General features: G+C 44.1%; 1 long non-coding RNA gene across 1 annotated transcript in view; it reads right to left on the bottom strand.

Moving 5' to 3' along the window:
* Positions 1 to 20,718, bottom strand: part of LOC123861135 (uncharacterized) — a 71,632-nt gene extending 50,914 nt beyond the window's left edge. The window contains exons 1-6 of the long non-coding RNA XR_010404999.1: positions 12,052 to 20,718; positions 9,021 to 9,115; positions 8,196 to 8,478; positions 7,701 to 7,773; positions 5,197 to 5,319; positions 2,527 to 2,749 (exon numbers count right to left, since the gene is read on the bottom strand). This is a non-coding gene — a long non-coding RNA (uncharacterized LOC123861135). The remainder of the gene's footprint in view (positions 1 to 2,526; positions 2,750 to 5,196; positions 5,320 to 7,700; positions 7,774 to 8,195; positions 8,479 to 9,020; positions 9,116 to 12,051) is intronic.
* Between the last annotated feature and the right edge of the window lie 480 nt (positions 20,719 to 21,198).

Genomic DNA, 21,198 nt, shown 5'->3' with positions numbered 1-21,198 from the left:
TTTGGAATGTCTTAGTAAATCCTTTCAAAAAGGCTTCAGAGGTGTCCTCCCTCACCCCCTGGATACATTTAGCTTAGGGGAGAAAAATATTTCTACCAGGCTCTGAATATCAGCTTCCCATTTGGCTGACTTCTGACCACAGAGGTACCTAAAAAAATCCTTTCTCGGGCAGAAACCCGAGACAAAGAGTAAATGTTCCTGGAAATATTAAATAACCTGCCCTGGATATAAGAGGCAAGCCCAAAGAGGGTATAGACCTTACCCTCCCAAGATCCAGAGCCACTTCCAAAGATAACCAGAAGAAAGCAAGACTTTGACAATTCCCCTGAGGTCTGGCAACAGTTTGGTAGGACCCCAGCCACAAATGGAGCTCTGTCCACACATAGATTGTCACAAATGGGGTGCAAACCACATTTCTGTCTGGTCATATTTTGGGGCCCCCAACCTGATCAAAGCCAAATTATCAGTACACAAAACAAGACGAACAAGAAGGTAATGGCTGTCCGTATAGCCAATGGGTCTGAATTTGAAAAGGAAGGGATCACATGAAAATTTTATTTTCCTCTGTTGACTGGGCACTACAGGTAGAAATTCTGGTAAGAACTCTCACCCTTCACTGGCAAAGGATCCCATCCATAGGCTCTATTAGCTGCCATAACTTGGTAAGCTTGTCCATTAATTTTAATTTTAGTTTCCCTTAGCTGTTTAAGGGAACGACATAGAAGTTTACCAGAAAACCCCTCAGAGTTCCATCTATCCTAGATGGGTCCATATGGGAGTGCTCCTTCAAAGGTAAATATGGGGGGCATCTTTAAGGTCATTAACGTGGTAGACTTTTGTTTATGGTCGTGTAGTCTCTTCAGACTATTTAGACAGAGGATAAGTGGAATGAGTATGAAGGTAAAAGAGGATAGAGAAGAACAGTAGGAGTCATGACAGCCTTATAATCTTTTGTTTTAGATACCTCTTGTGTCTTTAATTTTTCATTAGTTTTTGCAATGAATCTTTCAAAAAAAGCTATTTTGAAATCTTAAAGCCTTTGGGAAGCTTATGAATGCCAATTAAAATAGGTATCCCATTCTGTCTGTTTAACTCAGGAACCCTTGCTTTCAAGTGCATGTCTTAAATGAATGATCTTGTCTAATTGGAACATTCCCCATGATGGTCATTGTATTTTAGGTTGTTTTAAGATTTTGTTTTTTTGTTGACACTTTCAGCTTCCAGGACCACAGTTCTTAGACATAAAATAAGCAGGTATGACGGAAAATAGCATACTCAACTCTTTAGGATTCAAGGATGACATTTCTTTCACCAAGCCTTTAACTTGGAGCCAAATAATAGCTAAGAGGGATGTACCACAGGGTTGGGGATTGTGTGTTGTTTTACAGTTTACCTTGTACCATGGACATTTTCATGAGGTTGGTGGGTGACCTAGAGTCATTCTAACCCAACCCATGACCAAATTTTATAGGCAGAAGAGAGTGAGACAAGGAAGTTTTACCAGCAGAGAGTAGATTGGTTGTGGCAAGGTTACTTTCCTTTGGGGAGCTTCAGGAGACTCTCAGGAAGAATACCTCACAAGTGCAGACCAGGTAATTCTAGACTGACTGGTTTCAGATTCCATCCCTTCATTTGGGGCCTATCAGCTCTTTTTAAACATTCTTTAGTTGGAATGAGAATGTAATCATTTCCTGGCAGGTGGTCTTGAAGGGAGAGGGAGAATGAGGAGCCCACCCCCCTTAGGGAGGGAAGGACTGAAGCCCAGCTTCACTGATGTCATAGATTTGGCTCAAAGATGTTGTTTACACTGATTAGCTTTGCTACATTTTTGGGTCACCTTCCCTCCCTGGATCTTTCATTCTTGAAGGTAACCATATCACTGTCCCCTCTTTAACTCAAGGCAGGGAAAATGATGAGAATTAATGCCCTTTTTAAGGAGAATTATCAGCAGGGCTATGTTGGTGGGGGCTTCTCATTCCTGGTTTGTTGAGGTCATTCCTCTGGACAAGTAGAAGACGCCAGAACTTGGCCTGCCAGACCCGGAGGCACCAGGCCAGTTCTGAGCTCAGTTTAATTTTACCCACCACGAATCTTTTTCAATGTCGTCCAGCACATTGCAGGCCTTTGATGAATATGAAACAATAACAATAACAAATCATTGTCTTCAACCTGCAAAACTTCTTTCAGCACCAAAGTCACAGCTGGGCCGGGCATTTTTGGAAGGAAGTCCTACTTAGCTCCTTGTCCTCCAAGCACCCCACCCAGGGTTAGAGAGACCCCAGACTACAGTGAGTAGGGACCATAGCCTCAGCCCACACTGAATGGGGTTTATGCCCCTGCCAAATGGAGTCGGGGGTCCAGGGAGGAGTCAGGAGAAAAAGGCACAGCAGTAGCCCCAGGGGCTACTGCTCATGACTGGAGCCTCTTATTCCCACACTCAGTCGGCGAAACCCACCACCATCAGCCAGAATGCCTCCTTCTGCCCAGCTGCCATTTTGCCCGGGTTCCCCTGCCATCCAGGAGTACCTTGTTCTATCAGCAAAGTCAGCCACCACTGGGGGTGGGGCGATGGCTTTTATTTTCTTCTTAAAGGTTAACCTGAAAAAAGTCCTGTTTGGCTGCTGATGGCAACATGTTTTATCTTAGATGCCACTCCTCTGTGTGTAGATCTTCAAATCAAGAAAAACCATCACCCATCGCCAGTGAAAGTACCCCATCACTGTGCTGTGTTTCTTTCTTCCTCTGTGCTCTGGAGGATAAAAGATAGAAGAAATAATCCAAGAAGGGAGATTAAAAAATAAAAGTTTCAGAAGAGGCAGTGAGAGAAACCAATGTTCAGAAGATGAAAAATGGAAGAACATGTCACAAAAAGCAGAGAGAAAAAAAAAAAGTCCAGTGCCCTAAGGCATCCATGGTATGTAGTGGATTTGCTTCTCTCCTCTGCATCCAGAGTGGTCCTCATTACGAACAATCCTTGGCAGAGTTGAGAAAATTGTCACTCAGATCATTTTTCTGTGTTCTGGGGTTTCCAAGAGGAACACTGGTGGAGGAGGGGTGCATGAACACATCGAAATAAGCAAATGGGGCTCAGGAACAGAAGACAGACCCAGGGCTTCCCACGAAGGAGCGGCACCCTTGCATGCCACAGGACGGAAGTGAGGATAACAATTATGTAATTATTGCCACGTTAATACATATAATAATTTATGTAGTTTTAGGTTTCCTCTGTTTCTCCACTAGACCAGAAACTCCATGGAGAAAACAGCCTTGTTCACTGCAAATCCCCCCAGTACCCAGGCCAGTACTGGGAATGTAGGAAGTGCTCAGTAGACGCTTGTCAATGGGGACACAGGATGGTCTGGCATCAGTGGATCTGAGGAACACCCAGGATGGTTGGTGTTGCTCAACTGAGGGACCCAGCTAAACCCATTTTACAGATGCAAGAATGAGGCCAGATCTAAAGCCTGTCTGTCGTCCCCAACCAGCCTACGAGCCCCTTGTCAATGGTGACATAGCTTAGTCATGCCGCAAACCCCAAACCCTACCAGACCTGGGAGCAGGAACCTGTCCAGGTCCCTTGTCCCCCTGACCTGCAGGGGGACAAGCAGTGTGGGTGCCGAGGGCATGGGGGTGTGAGGAGGAGTCCAGAGAGAGGGGGTGCTGTAGGTGTCCTCACCACAAGCTCAAATGGGGGTGAATGAGGGGAAAGCACAACAGCAAAGCCGACACCAGGGCAAAGCCTCCTGAATAGTTTGAAGCGTAAGAGGAATTTCTGGCCCCTTTGGCCCTGTCATGAGACCCTAATAGTTTTCTTTATGCAGACCTTATGTTTGAGGCACTGCAGAGACAGTGCTGTGGGTGGGCACGGGAGCTGAGGGGGGCGGTTACGGTGTTACCACCATGATGCCCATATTGCCCAGTCCTCTGGACGGCCAGTCCTAGAAACTGAGAAACCTGGGGTTTGGTTGAAGGAAAGCATGTCGGCAAAGGTGAGGTGTCCCACAGACACCCCAGTGCGAGGGAGCACAACACAGGTGGGAGGGACAGCGAGGGAGGGAGAAGTTCGGTGAGGTCAGAGCCTCATGACTTCAAAACTGACCTGGCCCTGGCCCTGGAAAGGGCATGTGTTAGCCCCGTGGTGAGGACGGATGGGCTGTGGACACCCACACACACCTCACCTGAGAGGCAGAGCTAGAGACAGGGGACACCTCATGAATGCCAGTCCCCAAGGAGAAGCCCCTCTTCAAGGGGCTGCACAGCTGACTGCACACAACAGCCAGACTCACGGACACTGGTCCAGCCCAGTGAGGGAGGCAACAGCATTTCTTCTTCCCTGTTCTACAGATTTGAAAACTGAGGCCCCACAGGGTGAAATAGTCTACTCAAGGTCACCAGGCTAACAGAGAATCTCAGATCCCTAGTGTCACCCTCCCACGGTATCTCGTTGCCCCTCTGATGCCCGGTGTGGGGCCCTGACGCTCACTCTTGCACTCTCTCCATCTCTCTCCCAGCAAACACTTAGAGAGCCCCCGTGCCCCTCTCTGGCACCGAGCTACCACAAGACCACCCCCTGGCCCATTAGCCGCCACAGTCCTGGGGTGAGGGCAGCATGAGGTCCCTAGTGGATCTCAGCTCACAGCCTTTTGCAGCCTCCCTGACAGGAGCTGGTCCACCCTCCTCTGAGAGCTTGGGGTCACTCATTCTCGACCCAGGGAACTCAGGGCTTGGGGAATGAAGCAGATGGTTCCTCTCCACACACTTTCAGCATGAAGTTGGAAGAACTTGGGTGAGGCATGGCTCTGGGTGTAAAATGTGCAGACACGAACTTGTCAGGGGCATCTTGTCTCATGGGCACCAGCATGACCTGACCACCGAGTCCTAAAAGGTGACACAGGGGCTCCATGACCTGGGGATCCCTCAGAAACCAGACCTCAGACTGACTCTAAAGGCGATTCCCTGATGCCCTAGACTCCTCTTGACCGAAGAAGAGTCCTTCTTTGTTTCTGAGGAGCTTATTCTCCTTAAGGGATTGCAGTTGCTAAAAAGCCTTGGAAGTGATGCCTCAGAAGGATGGTGGCTCCCAGGCAGGCAACCCGCTCAGAGTCAGGGGCCACAGCAGCTGTCCCTCATCTTCACCCCATGCCCAACTGGCCAGAGCGATGGGCTCATCTCTGAGGTCATCGTGTCACCACCTACCCCTTCCCCAGTGGCCACGATGACATGCCTCCCCAGCCGTCCCCAGCTTCCGGAACAGAAACAGCTGTGTCCAGTTCACCTTCGGTCTCCACGTTAGCTGGTCCGTAAGCACAGGCGAGATCTCTGTGAAAAGAGGATCATGGGAAGCTTTAGTTCACAAAGAGAAAGGGAGACTAGTAATGGCTCTGTATTTATTGGGTTCTTCCCGCATGCATGGTGCAAAGCCTTCTATTCATTCATTTGCTCCTGACAGCAATGCAGTGATGTGGGTGCTACTATTACCCACATATCTGGATGAGGAGCGTGAGTGAATGATGCACAGACAGGAAGAGCCTGGGCCACGAAGCCCACCCAGGCAGCAGCCCCAAGCCCACATCCCCAGCCACAGGGCTCCGGCACCGCTTTTTCCCTACCCAATAAAGGATGGATTCCCTGGGGTCCGCCTTTTTCCAGAAATAAGCATGACTCTGATTCATTTTAATTTGCCCGGCACACAGTAGGTGTTCTATGACCATCTATAAAAGATTAGTAAATGAATGGCATAACCGTTGATGCGAAAGCGCACCCGGAAGGAGGAAAAAGGCTGTTACATCCAGCCTCTGTCCTGAAACGTGAGCAGCAACGCCTCCCCGCACCGGGGCGCGTGCGTGTTACGTGTGCGTGTGTCTGATCCACAAACACAGGCAAGCACGCGTGCACACACACGGCCACAGCCTCAAATGTGAGAAAACGAATATTAATCACGGCTACGGAAAAATGTTACAGGCTGCTCCATCCCTCAAGATGCGCGTGGAAACCGGTGCCACATTGAAATTCAACATTGCTTCTGCTAATCTTGCTAAGGAGACTAGAGCTAATGACACTGAACCTCTGCTGCATCCGGAGCCTGGCTGGGCCGCAGGAGGTGAAAGCCCAGAGCCTCCGTGTGGGGCTCCTGCCCGCTCGCCCTGCTGCGGGAGCCCACTGAGGCGCTCAGCGTCCCGACAGCGGCTCGCACCTGCAGCACATGCGCAGAGTAGGCACGCGGTCAACGCTCCTTCAGGTCTAGATGCATCTATGCTCCCGCCGTGCGTGTGCGCGCGCGTGCGCGTGCGCGTGGTGCCTGTAAACCCAGAGCCCAAATCAGTCCCTCATTTAAATATTTCCTCCCCATTCCCCACGCTATAGCCACTCATGTCAGATACATATGTCTAAATTTGAGGTTCAGAAAGGGATTGGTAGCCCGTTGGACAGTGCATTATCTCCCTCCCCCTGTTTTCTTTCTTTCTTTTTTTTTTTTTAAGATTTTATTTATTTATTTGTGAGAGGGAGAATGAGAGAGAGCACATGAGAGGGGATAGGGTCAGAGGGAGAAGCAGACTCCCTGCGGAGCAGGGAGCCCGATGCGGGACTCGATCCCGGGACTCCAGGATCATGACCTGAGCCGAAGGCAGTCGCTTAACCAACTGAGCCACCCAGGTGCCCCAGTTGTGATTTTTTTTTTTTAAGATTTTATTTATTTATTTGTGAGAGAGAGAATGAGAGAGAGCACATGAGAGGGGGGAGGGTCAGAGGGAGAAGCAGACTCCCCGCTGAGCAGGGAGCCCGATGCGGGACTCGATCCCGGGACTCCAGGATCATGACCTGAGCCGAAGGCAGTCGCTCAACCGACTGAGCCACCCAGGCGCCCTCCCCCCGTTTTCTATAGCACTTAAACCATCCCTTTAAGACAGAATGAGTAAAAACTGGGGACAAGACATCTCTAAAAGCAGAGCCCCAGGAAAGAAAGTTCAGAGAGAGAAGAGGGGAAGGCAGTAGTTTGGGAATGCCCAAAGTGGGCTTCTGCAGGACGGAGCCCACGCAACATCCGCCAGGTAACAGGGCGCCGGAGTGCCCTCGGCCCCTCCACGCCGAGAGCCTCTCCTACGACCGAAGCCAGCATCCCCTCTCCTCACTACGTCCCATCACTGACGTTCTGGAAACAGAGCTCGTTCCGCTCCCTTTTTAAGAGGTTATAAACGTGAAGCCCATGCCACTCTGAACACGCTCCTAGTTGCTCCATTTTGCTCATTTTCACTAGAGCTTTGCTTCCTGTCCTGAGACTGAAAGGCGAGAAAGAAGCTTAAGGTCACTCCGCCACCCTGTGGCCACGGGGAGAACTGCATTCTTCTCGCGGGACAGCCGCCCAGCTCCTGAACAATGAGGTCTTAAGCCAAATAGAATTTTTTAATCTATTACCGAGATGAGCACCTCCTAAAAGACTCCACGGTAGTTATTAATTAGCCTGGAAATAGCTTGTTTTCATACAATTATCCACAGATGTTCTTGTGGTAAAAGGGACCGGTTTGTCTATTTCTGGGGGCTTTGTTCTACAGAACAGAATGGTTAGAAGCCGCCTCCAGGGCTCGTCCAGTTCATCCTCCTGCCTTAAGGAAGGATGCCCTTCAACCAGTCCAGGAAAAATACATGCTGCCATTTCTGAAGAGTGTCTGGAGGGGATGTCATAATCTCCCCGTAACACACACCCATGTGAAGCTCAAGGATTCCGAAGGTTTTCCCTGGAGTCAAACCCAAATAAATTCTTACTGCTGCCAACGCCTGAAAAAAAAAAAGAAAAAAAAATACAAGCACTCCCTGTTGAATCAGATTATATGAGTTCAAGTCCTGGGGCCAGCACTTACTCGTTAATGGGCCTTGTTTTTCTCATCTGTGAGGTGGGAAGGGTAAGAGTCATGCCTTATGGTTGTGGAAGTAGCCAAAGGCATAATATGTGCAAAACATATTGCTGTAAGACACAGAATGCAGTGGAAATGTGGCTCCCGGTTATTCTCAGTAAATGTTGCCAAGTGGCAGAAGTAATTTATACAGGTGCAGGTCGCTCAAAATTAGGTCCTCCAACACAGAGCCAGCAGCAACAAAGAATGGGGCAAGCAGGGCAGGATTGGGAGACATTCATCATATCCTGCAGCTTACAGAGCATGCTGAGAGGGAGCCCACTTAGGGCACCATGAACCACTGACCTGTTCCTGAGAATGTGAAGTCAGGAGTAATCCCCCTCACTCATAAGAGGGCCAACGCAGGAGCAACACTGGCCAGGGGCAGGGAGGCCCAGGGGCTCTGGGACGCAGAGCCTGCCTTTTTCAGGGAAAACATCTGTTCTGGATTTTCTGGACTTCTGGTTTCAAATATTCCAGTCTGGTGCTCCCAGAAGGACATATGTGTTTGGAGGGGTCTGGCGACTGGCGTTCAGGAGATATAGTCCCCAGAGCCCTGAGATCCAACAGAATTCATCCCTGCAGTGCCCTTTAGAAACAAAGAGACAGAGAAGATTAAAAATCAAAAAACCCTCACTGGGGTTTCTGAAATCCCAGTCCTGCAGTGTAGGGCTCTCACAGTCCCCACCTTCTCCAGGGAGTTGAAGGGTCACCTCTTGAGGGAACCCTGAACCCCAGACTGGACCCAGACTCCTCCGGAGTCTCTGCAGCAGGCCCCCACTGTCTCCTGGGCCCAGGATCGGTAAAGACCCCTACGTGGAGCGCCGGCACAGCTGGTAGCTGGTGCCCTCTAGTGGAAATCGGGGGAAAGACAGCCTGGAGAGATGCAAAGTGAGACTAAGCAAGCCAAGTGAGTTTTTCTTCCAGATTTTCTTTCCTCCGCTTCGGGATCGCCAGCACACATCTGCTTCCACGTTGACTGGCGGGCGGACTCTGGTGCCTCCTACGAATCCAGTCCAGGGAACGGCCTTCAATTCATAACAACTCCCAGAAACCTTGCAAAGTTTTCTGAACAGCCGCTCTCTCCACCTCCAAGAAAAACAATGAAGTTGGGTTTTGGGGAAGCCTTACTTCCTTGATGGGTTTCGCACATGGTTCTCCTGGTTCAGGGAACTTTCGAGTCTGGGCATCCAAGCCGGGCCCAGCCCTTTCAAACAGAGACAGGTCTGAAAAAAGAGACAAATAGTGGCTGTTCTTTTTAAATCGCATCACTTCATTTGCAAAACATTTTGGTCTTTTCTTAGTCCCTTTGAAGTATAAAGTCCATTCTGCAGTGCCCACGCATTCGCAGGAACTCGACTCCAGTAATACTTCAAGCAGATGCATTCTGCCCTACTTTGTGGGCATGTACAGAGGTGGGCCTACCTTCTCACCTGAATTAAAAACTGTCATCAAAACAGAATTACTTAAGCACTAAGGGTCATTAATATATGCTTATCAATATAGTTTTGCACAGTTAATTTTTGTGTGGTTTCAGATACTGATGCAAACTACAGGGTGCGAATGTAGATATTTAACAGGAATATTGGGTCAAAACGACAAAATCAAAGACCACTCGGATTTAATTATTAGCTATCTTTTACTTGGCTCCTCTGAGCCGCAAGCATCCTGCCAGACGCTTTGCACATATGATCTTGTGCAATCTCCCCAACACCTCCACGAGACAGGTATTATTATTTCCATGTTATTGTTGAGGAAACTAACAGAGCCTCTCGGCCACTGTGCAGAGGTTCACACCATCTGCTGGAAAAGCCTCTGCTCTCTCCTTCGGCTTTCCTGCCTCCCCTATATGCACCGTATGCACAGGCAGGCATAACCCGCTTCTCCAGCACCTACGCCCACAGGATGCTGACTGGGTGAAAAAAAAGAATTTAAAACACTAGAATATCAAATCAGAAAGGTCAAATTAAAGGAAATGCTTAAAAGGAAGAGGATGTGGGACATCCACTGAAAGGTTTTCATGCCGAGGTCTTTAGAAAAGAAAAGTGGTCCGAAACAGTGTCTCGGATCCAATGACACGAATCCACTCAGAACCACGAAAATCAAAATCAGACTGTGCACAAAACGGTGGTAAGTACTCCTGGAAAGACATAACATCCAAATTTACCAAAAACACGGCTTTTGAATAACAGATTTGAAAACATAAAAAGGGGCACCTGGGTGGCTCAGTCGGTTAAGTGACTGCCTTCGGCTCAGGTCATGATCCTGGAGTCCCTGGATCAAGTCCCACATCAGGCTCCCTGCTCGGCGAGGAGCCTGCTTCTCCCTCTGACCCTCCCCCCTCTCATGTGCTCTCTCTCATTCTCTCTGTCTCAAATAAATAAATAAAATCTTTAAAAAAAAAAAAGAAAACATAAAAAGATGCTCCCTGCAAAAAGATGACTTTGGCTGTTCTTTGGAGCCCTTAACTAAAACATTATAAATAATGTAAAAAAATAACTTAAAATGATTAATTAATCTTAAACTTCACCTTTCCTAAATTAAATGCCTCCAAGTCTAAGGGACCCGGCGGCTGCTTGGTCTGAAAGGAATTTAGTTAGCATTTATAACCTGTCAGTGTAAATATCTTTTCAAGAGACACATATGATTATTTTAATTCAAGAAGCCAATTCAGCGTTTATAAAAGGTAACTAAATCCGTCAGCATGCCCATCCATTTTCTTTCTGCATTAATAAGACTGTGCTTCATAATTTAATTCTGAAGTGTACCGTTCAAGTGTGCTTAGATTAATAATAATTATGCACATATTAATATGTAAGCTTACTTTATCACAAGAGAATTAACAGAAGGAAATTTTATTCTCAAATTTCAAGAACAATGACAATTATAAAGTTGTGTTAGACCCAGTTGTTTCTTCCTTACCTCGATGCCTCCCTGGGCCAAATGGCCCCGATAAGCAGAGCCCTAAATGTCTGTGCCCCCAGCTAGTGCAGTGCCTGGCACATGGTAGATGCGCACTAAGTGTTTCATTAATTGACCTGTGCTAACAACTGGGTTGCAGGTTGGATTCCGAGAAAGATTTCTAAATTTCACCAAGGACAAACGTACCTGCCATTCTTTAAAAGAATGTCAAGCTCATTACAACCAGGGCTTTTTACTCATGGTTCAAACTACTCAGCCCACTAAAGGACTAGAAGGGCTTTCAGAACCAGCGTGTTCCGTTCCCATCAAGGAGACGGGCGAGAGGTGAGGGCATCCTGAGACCCCTGCCTAGGCCTTCCCACTACAGACTGGTGCTCCTCTCTTATCCTGTGCAGCTGGGGCCCAGGGGTTGCCCACATCACAGAAAAGCAGCATCGTCAAGAGAAATAAGAGTATCTCTTCTCTGCCCACGATGGCCACCCCAGCTGTCACAGTCTCAGACTCGGGCAGTCCAGGAACATGACAAGCCGCACAATGGGCTCTGCCTGATACCAACAGAGGTGAGGTCAGAGTCTCTCCTCCGCAGCAGCTGGGAACAAGGAAAGGGGGCAGATTAAAAAAAAAAAAAAGGAATTTGGGGAAAAGAAGGAAAAATCATAAAGTGGAATCAAATGCAGACATCCCGGATTTGTCTGAGTCACTCCTTAACCATACCCTCCATCCCCGCCCTGTGCTAAATGGGATCTCCTGCTTAGATTATCAGCCCCGTGAAGACAAGAGCCATTCTGGAAGTAGATACAGTATTTCTTTATGAAAAGGCACTCCATAGGTTTCTGACACAAGGAAAAAAGATACGGCAAGCTTCCTTAGAGAGCAAATGAGTGGAACATTATCTTTCTCTAGGAGGCCACCTTGTCCCTGTCTGTTTTGACAAAGATGTTGATTCAAAATCAAATGTTTCAAGAAGCAACTAACTGCCCAGAGCTCTGGTCTTCGAATTAATTAATCAAATCAGCCCTAAAATATGTTTGTTTCAAGTATGTGTGTTGTGCTTTATAAGAGGGAGATTTCTGATGGAAGCGTTTAGTGTGTATTCAACAAGGTACATGTAAGGCTGGGCTGCCATATGGAAACGCAAAGCAAGTGCCACCAGAGGTCAAGAGCTTCCTAAACCCGAATCAGATTCCTGTCAGGCCATCCTAGATCCAGAAACATTTCCTTACCCAGAAAACCTCATTACCTTGGATTGCTGAAGTAATTCAAGCCAGGCCTCTGCTCTGTCAATGAAATAAAAAAGTTAGGTAGAGCTAATTAATAGTGTAAAGTGTCACTTAAGTTACTCTCAAGCATTCTCAATTACCTTAGAAGCAGCAATTGACAATCATTTAGTATATGAGATATGAATCAACTTTATCTAATTCATTAAAGTGGGTCCCCCAGAGCCCTGGCCAGACCATACTTTGATAGCCTAGTTTAACTTAGAAAATCATTTGTACCTGAAAACAATAAAATTGACTTTCCTTAGAAATTCCATTCCACCGAATCTGACTGTATCTTTTTACTATACTTTATAGTATTTCTATCTTCAAGGAAAAGACACCTGCATTGTAGAGAGTAGTGTGCAGTCTGACTTGCTTTCACTGCGCAGGCCCCTGCCCTCCCTAACACTCGGTTCACAGCTCTCTAAAACAAGGGCCTTGTCTCCCGGCTTGTCATCTTCAATGGGCTCAGTCAAACCCAGCTACTTTGTTGGGAGACCATCAAATGTCAGAAATCTCTAATGTCAAAATCTCAAAATGTCAAAAATCTCCTGGGCAAATTAGCTCTCTAGAGGGGAAAATAGATCCATTTTCCCGTCTGGGAGTCTGAGCCTGCGTGCTCAGTGTTTTGGGAGTGTGAGGGGAGAAGGGGAGGCTGGGGCCGGGGGAGGGGGTGGTCTGCTTCATCAAAATATTCATTTTTCCTTAACTGCTCCCCATTTTCAGTGTAGCACCCCGAACTGCCCCCACTGGGTCTGGTACCTCAGAATGCAGAAGCTCTGTCAATTTCCCCAGGGTACTAACCACCCCACCCGTCACACCCCTGCACACGTCTCCTTCCTCCCACCTGTGTCCTTCAAAGTTCAGAAGAGGGATGTTAGCTGGTTGTGGGAGACTGGGGAGATGTGGGGATCTAATTACTCATTTAGGACTTTCAATGAATCCTCCTCTTTTCAATTCCACACCCAAAATATGGCCTCCTTTACTTTTAAGTCTCCCCAGCGTTCTTCAGCATGATTCCTACCCCACCCCATCCCCACCAAGCCTTGGGTCGGCTGTATCCAGTTTGCTCAGTCAAATACAGTCAAATTTGTGGACACCTTTTATCAGCTGTCCTCCCCTTGGAGGTCCGTGTCCGTCTCACTGCTGGCATCTGGAGGGAGTGTGGGGAGAAAGCAGATGCATGCATGGGTTCGGCTTTGTTTAAGAGGACATCCTCAGGGCCGGATTCATTCTGTATTTGACCTGGCCCCCTCTCTCCTGTTTTCCCTCCTTGCCTTTTGCTGAGACCCTGAGTTACTCAACATCTGCCCTCTTTCCCGCAGCAGGAGGCCCCCTTGTACAGAAAGTGTCCATAGAGAATGCTCTGCAGCTCTGGCCTGAAAGCCCTTGTGCATTCCGGGTGCAACTCATCCTGGGGTGGGGGTGGGGGTGGGGTGCGTGGGGGGGTCCAACTCACCAAGCTGTGCTAACGTACTTCTTCAGTTCATATATTACCATGAGCATGAGGCCGTGATCTTTCTTTTTCCCTTTCTTTCAAATATGAAATGTTTTGTATATATACAGTGTGAAAAATAATCTTATATAAACACTCAAGCACTTACCACCTGGATTTAACAGATGTCAATATTTTGCCATTTTTGCTCTCCATCCCTTTCACTGTTCACAAACAAGTCACTGTAGACATACCGAAAGCCACCCTTCTCCCATCCCATTCCTTTTCTCACCACCCTTCCTAGAAATAATCAGTGTCCTGGAGTTGGCATGTGTGATTTTCATGTGCCTGAAATGTCTCACAACTTGTTCTTTTCACTCCACATTTTTTTTAGCTTATGTATGCATGTGTGCGTGAACACACACACGAGTTCATTTCTTACAACTGTCATTTTAGTATTCTTTTTATGTTTTTTTATCCACTACTGATAGACAGTTGTTTCCATATTTTTGTTTTTACTTAAAGTGTTGCAGTAAACATCCTTGTATATTTACTTATTTCCTCTTTGCTTGTTTGAGAGTTTCTCTAGGTTGGATGTTGAGAGTGGAACTGTTTTGTACGCCTGTTCAGCTGTGTGGGTAATGCCAAATTGCTCTCTAAAGCGATTTTATATCCCATCAGCAATGTTTTACTGGGCCCACATTTCCGCATCCCGTGAAACATCAGCTGTGCTCAAACTTGGATTTTCTGTCAATCTGACAGATGCAAAAGGGCATGTCATTATTTCGATTTGCATGTTCCTGATTTCTTTTCAGATTTCCTTTTCAGCGAGTTGTCTGTTCATTGCCTTGGCCCATTTTTCTATTGGGTTGTCTTTTTTCTTACTGCGGTGAGGGAGTTCATCATATATTCTCAATTAATAACCCTTTGTCAGTTATCCTGGTTCCAAATATTCCTTCCTCATTCGTGGTTTGTCACTTCACTTTCTACTGGTCCTTTCTCTTGCAGAAAATCCTAGCTTCTCAAGACCATAACGATATTCTCTTAATATCAAGTACGTGTGTTGTGCTTTAAAAAAGGGAGATTTCTGACGGAAGTGTTTAGTGTGTGTTCAACAAGGTACGTGTAAGTGTTAAAGTATTACTCGCATCTAGGGCTTTAATATACCTGGTATTTATCTTAGTGTATCGTATGAAAAAGAAAACTTTATATTTTTCCATATGAAGAAATCAATTTCCCAAGCATCCTTTATTGAATAGTCTATTCTTGATGATGGAAATTTTTTTGAGGTGAAATTCACATTAACAATGAACCATTTTATTATTATTTTTTTTAATTTTATTTATTTATTTGACAGAGAGAGACACAGCAAGAGAGAGGGAACACAAGCAGGGGGAGTGGGAGAGGGAGAAGCAGGCTCCCCGCAGAGCCGGGAGCCCGATGCAGGGCTCGATCCCAGGACCCTGGGACCATGACCTGAGCCGAAGGCAGACGCTTAACGACTGAGCCACCCAGGCGCCCCAACAATGAACCATTTTAAAGTGTACAATTCAATGGCTTCTAGTGCACTCACAATGTTGTGCGGCCACGATCGCTCTCTCGTTAGACAACTTTTTCATCACCCCTAGAAGAACATCCCATATTCTTCAAGTAATCACTCTCCATTTCCCCTTTCCCCAGCCCCTAGCAACCACTACTTTGCTTCCTGTCTGTGTGGATTTGCCTATTCTGGATAGTTAATATAAAAGGAATCGTACAAAATGGGACCTTCTGTGTCTGGCTTCTCTGACCTATCAGAGTGCTATGGCGGCGCATCCATTTTGTAGCATGTTTCAATACTTCATTCCTTTTCATGGCTGAACAATTGTCCATTGTATATGTATACCACGATTTGTTTATCCATCCATTCATGACTATTATGAGCAATGCTGCTGTGCTTGACTGAAATTTAATGCACCTCTGAGGATAAAGGAGTCTGAATATGCAAAGCACTGGGGCACCTGGCTGGTCAGTTGGTTGAATTTGGCTCAGGTCATGATCTCACCCCATGTCGGGCTCCAAGCTCAATGTGGAATTTGCTTGAGATTCTCTCTTCCTGACCTTCCCCTGCTCTCTCTCTCTCTCTCTAAAATAAATCAATAAATCTTTTAAAATAAAGACTACATAAAGCACTTACAATTGTGCCTGAAACTTATATAGTAAGAATGTTTTATTTACTATCCTTATTATTCTTATTATATTACATATTTCCATATATGTATGGTTCTGTTATTAGTCTATCTTGTTACATATACCTATCTATTTCTCCAAAAATATTACATCATTTTCATTAAAACTACAGGTTATGTAGTAAGCTTTGAAATATGAAAGAAAAAAAACACACCTTCCACTTGATCTTGTTCCTCAAATTGATTTGACAGTTCTTGGCCTTTCAATTTCCATGTGAATGTTTGGAACAATCTTTCAAGCTCCACAAAAAAAATACTTCATAGAGGGGTGCCTGGGTGGCTCAGATGGTTAAGCATCTGCCTTCAGCTCAGGTCATGATCCCAGGGTCCTGGGATGGAGCACCGCATCGGGCTCCTGGCTCAGCGGGGAGCCTGCTTCTCCCTCTCCCTCTGCCTCTCTCCCTGCTCATGCTCTCTCTCTCTGTGCATCTCTGTGTCTCAAATGAATAAATAAAATCTTAAAAAAAAAAAATACTTCATGGAATCTTGATTAGAATTGCACGGGACTTATACATGAGTTTGAACATGATTATTCTTTAATGAGTCTTACCACTCATGAACATTGTATAACTTCCCATCTAAGAAAATTTTTTATTTCAATACGGTTTTATAATTTTCTCCGTGTCTTGCAAAGTTCTGATAAACTTCTTATGCACCTTTGTTGCTATTTAAAGCAGTATTTTAAAGTTTATCTATTCTTTGTTACCATTACTTTATATTTTATTCCTTCTGAGTTCAACTTCCTTTTTCCTGAAGGTCATCCTTTAGTGATTTTTTTAAAAAAAGATCTGAAAGTGGAAATACTTTTTTCTTTTCTGAAAAGGGTTATTTAACCCATACTCTTCAGTGATAATTTTGCTGATTAAACACAACTCGGCAGACAGTTGGTTTTCTCTCAAAAATGTGTAAATATTCCATTGTCTCCTACGTGCTATTATGTTGAGAATTCTCTTGTCAGTCTAATTGTTGATTCTTTGCCACTAATCTGTTTTTTTCTGCTTTTCTCTTTGTGTTTGCACTGCTATCGTTTCAAACCAATGTATGTTATGTCTGGATTTTTTTTTTTTAATACTACTCTGGCCTCACTTCGTTTCCTGTATCTATCATATCTTTCATAAATTCTGGAATATATCAACAATTTCTTTATTCTCTCCTTCTGGACTTGGATTAGAAGTATGTTGGATTTCTCTTCGTATTTTCTATGTCACTTATTTATATTTTCCATCTCTTGATTTCTACTGTGTTCCAGGATATGTACTGAGTCAATTCTATTTCCCAGTTCACTAATTCTTACCTCAGCTATGTTTAATTTACTGTTGTGGTTGTTCATTGACTTTTTATTTCAATGATATTTTCTATCTCTAGAAGATCCACTTAGTTCTTATTCAAATTTGCCTCTTCTGTTTGTATAGTATCTCATTTTAAATACTTTTTAAGTATATCTAACATTTTTAATTGGATATTTCTTAATTTTTTGGCAGTCTAATCCTAGCAGTGACCTACCCTCTTTCTGATTTGGCAAATTAACCCACAGGGCTAACATTTATAATCCTCTATCCAAAGCAAGGTCTCCAACAATATTTCAGGTGATAGGGCTAGCCAGCAGGAGAATCTTCTGAGTGGAAGATTGTCTTAGTCTATTTTGGCCTGCTATAACAAAAATTCCATAAATTGGGTGGCTTATAAGCAACAAACATTTCTCACCGTTCTGGAGTCTGGGAAGTCCAAGATGATGATGCTAGATTTGGTGTCTGGTGAGAACCTGTTTCTTCATAGACAAAATGGTGCCTACTCTGTCCTTAAATGGTGGATGGGTATGAGGGCTCTCTCAGGTTGTCTTTTTTTAAAATCAACTCTTTAAAAAAAAAATATTTAAGCAATCTCTACAGCCAACGTGGGGATTGAACTCACAACCCTGAGATCAAGAGTCACATCTTCTTCCAACTGAGCCAGCCAGGCATTTCAGGGTCTCTTTCATAAAGGCATTAATCTCCTTCATGAGAGCCCCATCCTCATAACTTAATCACTTCCTAAAGGCCCCACCCCCTATTCATCACCTTGGGGGTTACAATGTTGACATATGAATTTTGGGGGAACATAAACATTCAGTCCACTGTAGTGGTATCTTACAGAGAGCCTAGGTTGGTCTGGTGTGGCATGATGTGAGCTATGACTCCATCAAATATTGCCTGGATCCTCGGGCAACTAAAGGGCACTGCTGAGGGTGTGTCTCTGAGGAAGAAAAGCAGGATTCTATCTTCAGAGCAATAGCCTGGCTCCAGACATGGTCATTCCTCCTCACAGGTCATGTAAAGGCTCTCTTTTGGCACCAAGTTACCTGCACTCTCCGCCCATCCAGACTATGCTCACGTGCAAGGACTAGCAACAGTATCTCAAACTTCTTCTTTTTCTGTTAAAGGCTTTGTGATTTAAAAAAAACAAAACAAAACAAAACAAACCCTTCCTGATCACTCAAAATATATATTTAATATCTATGGGGATTTTGTGAGAAAGGGAATAAAAACTTTAACACAACTCACACTTCAAAATAACAATTAAAAACTTACTGTTTTATCAATAACTAAAATTTGTAACAGTCACAAAAAGGTAGATCTGGTCCAAAGATCTTGTTTTCAAATGAAGAAACTGAGGCTGAGGGAGGCAAAAGGATTTTTGGGGGGTCTTTTGATTTCTAAATTTATAGTACTACACAAATTCACTCTTGCTTTTAGTAAGAGCCTTTTGGCTAAGATCAAGCATAGTAAGATTGATCAAAGGGATAACTCAACAATTTTTTGTGTAAGTTATAAGTGGAATAAAGTAGAATAATGGGGACATTATATTGTATATAATGGGGACAGTATATAATGGGGATAAATAAAATTACCCCATTGTTGTAATGGGCTAATGGGCTAAGTAGTTAATAGGTTGGGATACTTATTACTAGCAGGACAGCAGAAGAAAATATGGAATTGTCCAAGTTCCACTCTGCCTTATTTCGTTCCTGCAGTGTACTATATCTGGTTCAGCTCAGTGTTAGTTCAGTGTACCATCTGAGAGGGACATGGGTAAACTGTTTGTTGATGACTTGAAGTTATGTCTAATCAGGGATCGTAGAGAGAAAAAGATGAGAACTTGAAGACTTACATGCTTTATTGAATGAATGGTAGGACATGAGACCAACCCTTAATTCCATTATGCAGTGCTCCCATATATAGGCTTCCATATATAGAAAAAGCCATTCTTACTCTGATGGCCCCAAGTATTTGGGACTGAGTTCAATAGGTGGAAGCCACAGGAAAACAGCTTCATGCTGAATATAAGGACCTTCCAACCAGGGACTATTATAATTATATGAATATGAAATTCTATGAATTTAAGTACAATTAAAACAACGGCCCCTGAATGTTTTCTCCCCAAAAAAGGATATTAATCAATTTGACATAAAAATAAGCACTATTGGTGCTTCTAAAAGAGCTGCATTCAACACCGACTGAGTCATTAATTTTAGGTAGAATGGGCAATATATTCTTATTCGCCAGTGTAAGTCATGGGTAATCACTCTTAATGGCCCTTACAAAACTGTTTTCAATAGTATCCATTCACCATCTGGATTGTAATAATAGTCATGCAAGATTTCCACTCTATTCATTTGGGGTCAACTCAAAAGAAGCACTTTCTAGATCTTTAAACTTTAACCATAGGAATCTTTAACATGGGCAAGGAACTGTTTCCTGCAATGTATTTGTGGTCAATAATTCCACATGTATTAAAATGTCATGAAGACCTTACAACTATTTCAGAATCTCTCAGAAGTACGACTCTCTTATCTTAAAGAAAAAAAAAAAATCTACTACTGACATAACACAGTTACTGATATTCAAATGACTGCAGAGTCTAGGAAATCTTTATTTTAAAAAAATTAAGAATTCTGCTAATCCTCTATTCATGACACACACACCCTTTTTCTTAAACTATTTTTGAAAGTGTAAATCAACCTGAATTGAATGAAATAGGGAAGATTTGATCAGAAGTGTCACAGTAGGTTAAGAATCTTTAACAGCACTCCATAGGGAAGGGAAGTGGGCCCTGTTCAAATGTGGCTTCTTAATTTAAACCATCAATAAGTGCTCGTTTAACTGATTTGCAGCAGAATCCTCTGATGAAGCTAAAATGTTGTAGCTTCCATTCAAATTGCAATCTTCAAACACCTGCTCGTTTGTTACATTACTACTCTATCATATGATGTACTGTGCTTTAAAATATCATTTCTTCCTTGGTAAGCCCCTATCTAATTGTGATAAAGTATGTATCTTGGGCATTTTTCTCTGCTTCTGATATCAGTAGAACTCTCTAATGGTTTGAATATGGCCGAAGACCCTGCATTTGGTTCTTCGTTCCAGCTGTACGTTAGAAAAGAGGCAAGTTTTATGTCTTGTACCCAAAGTTTTTACTTCCTAATTTTTGCACCTCAAAAGGTATCTTTGCTAGTAAACTGCTACAATAATATTAGACCACACATAACAATTCTCTAGGAAAAAATAAATTTAGACAAAGGGCCAGTTTAGATTTTGAATGTTACTATGGGAAATACTTGTGTCACGGTTAGACCTAAAACACAGACGAGGAGAAAATACATAAATAATTTTGGGATAAGGCTGTGAGGTTCTAAAATAAATCCAAGAAGCTAACATTGGCTATGTTCATTCAAAACTGACCCAAGTATCCTTGTTTCCAGGAAGAGGTGGAGATAAAAAAGGGAGGTTGGTAGGTGTTGGATCTTAATTTTAACTCCTATCTCACCATAAGATCTTGGGTAAATCATCTAGTGTCTTATTTCTGTTCCATCTGTAAGATTCATTATACAGTATATCAAGATTGTTGGACTTGTTCTGTAAAGGGTCAGATAGTGACTATTTTAGGATATGTCAGCCATATTGCTTCTGTCACAGCTACTCAACTCTGCCACTGTAGAGTGGGAACTACCATAACCAAGATAAATGAATGGGTGTTGTGTTTATTTACAAGAACAGATTTTTTTGGCCCCTGGGTTATAGTATGCCAACTACCAGTATAAAATCTACTTAATGAAGAGAATTTAATAATGGAAATGTACTGTAAAAAGAAATAAAATGATATATAAGAAAGGAAAAAAGATGTATAAAGCTTAAATGATGACAAAGGAGGAAAGTAGTTTGAGAAAAAAACGGAATTATAAGATAAACTTTTTTTTTAAGATAAACTTTTTTTAAAAGATTTTATTTATTAGAGAGGGAGAGAGATTGCACACAAGTGCGGGGGCGGGGAGGGGGAGAGGGGCAGAAGGAGAGAAAGAAACCGACTCCCTCATGAGCAGGGAGCCGGACACGGGCTGAAGGCAGACATTTAACTGACTGAGCCATCCAGGCACCCAAGGTAAATGTTTTCTACAAAAACAAACAAATCCAAAGACCAAGATCTGAAAT

This window comes from Mirounga angustirostris, unplaced genomic scaffold, assembly GCF_029215605.1.
Source record: "Mirounga angustirostris isolate CCGP_5_RB_7025 unplaced genomic scaffold, mMirAng1.0.hap1 SCAF_9, whole genome shotgun sequence".
Taxonomy (NCBI): Eukaryota; Metazoa; Chordata; class Mammalia; order Carnivora; family Phocidae; genus Mirounga; species Mirounga angustirostris.
The sequence above is the reverse complement of the archived record's forward strand: the minus strand, read 5'-3'. Positions and strand labels throughout refer to the sequence as shown.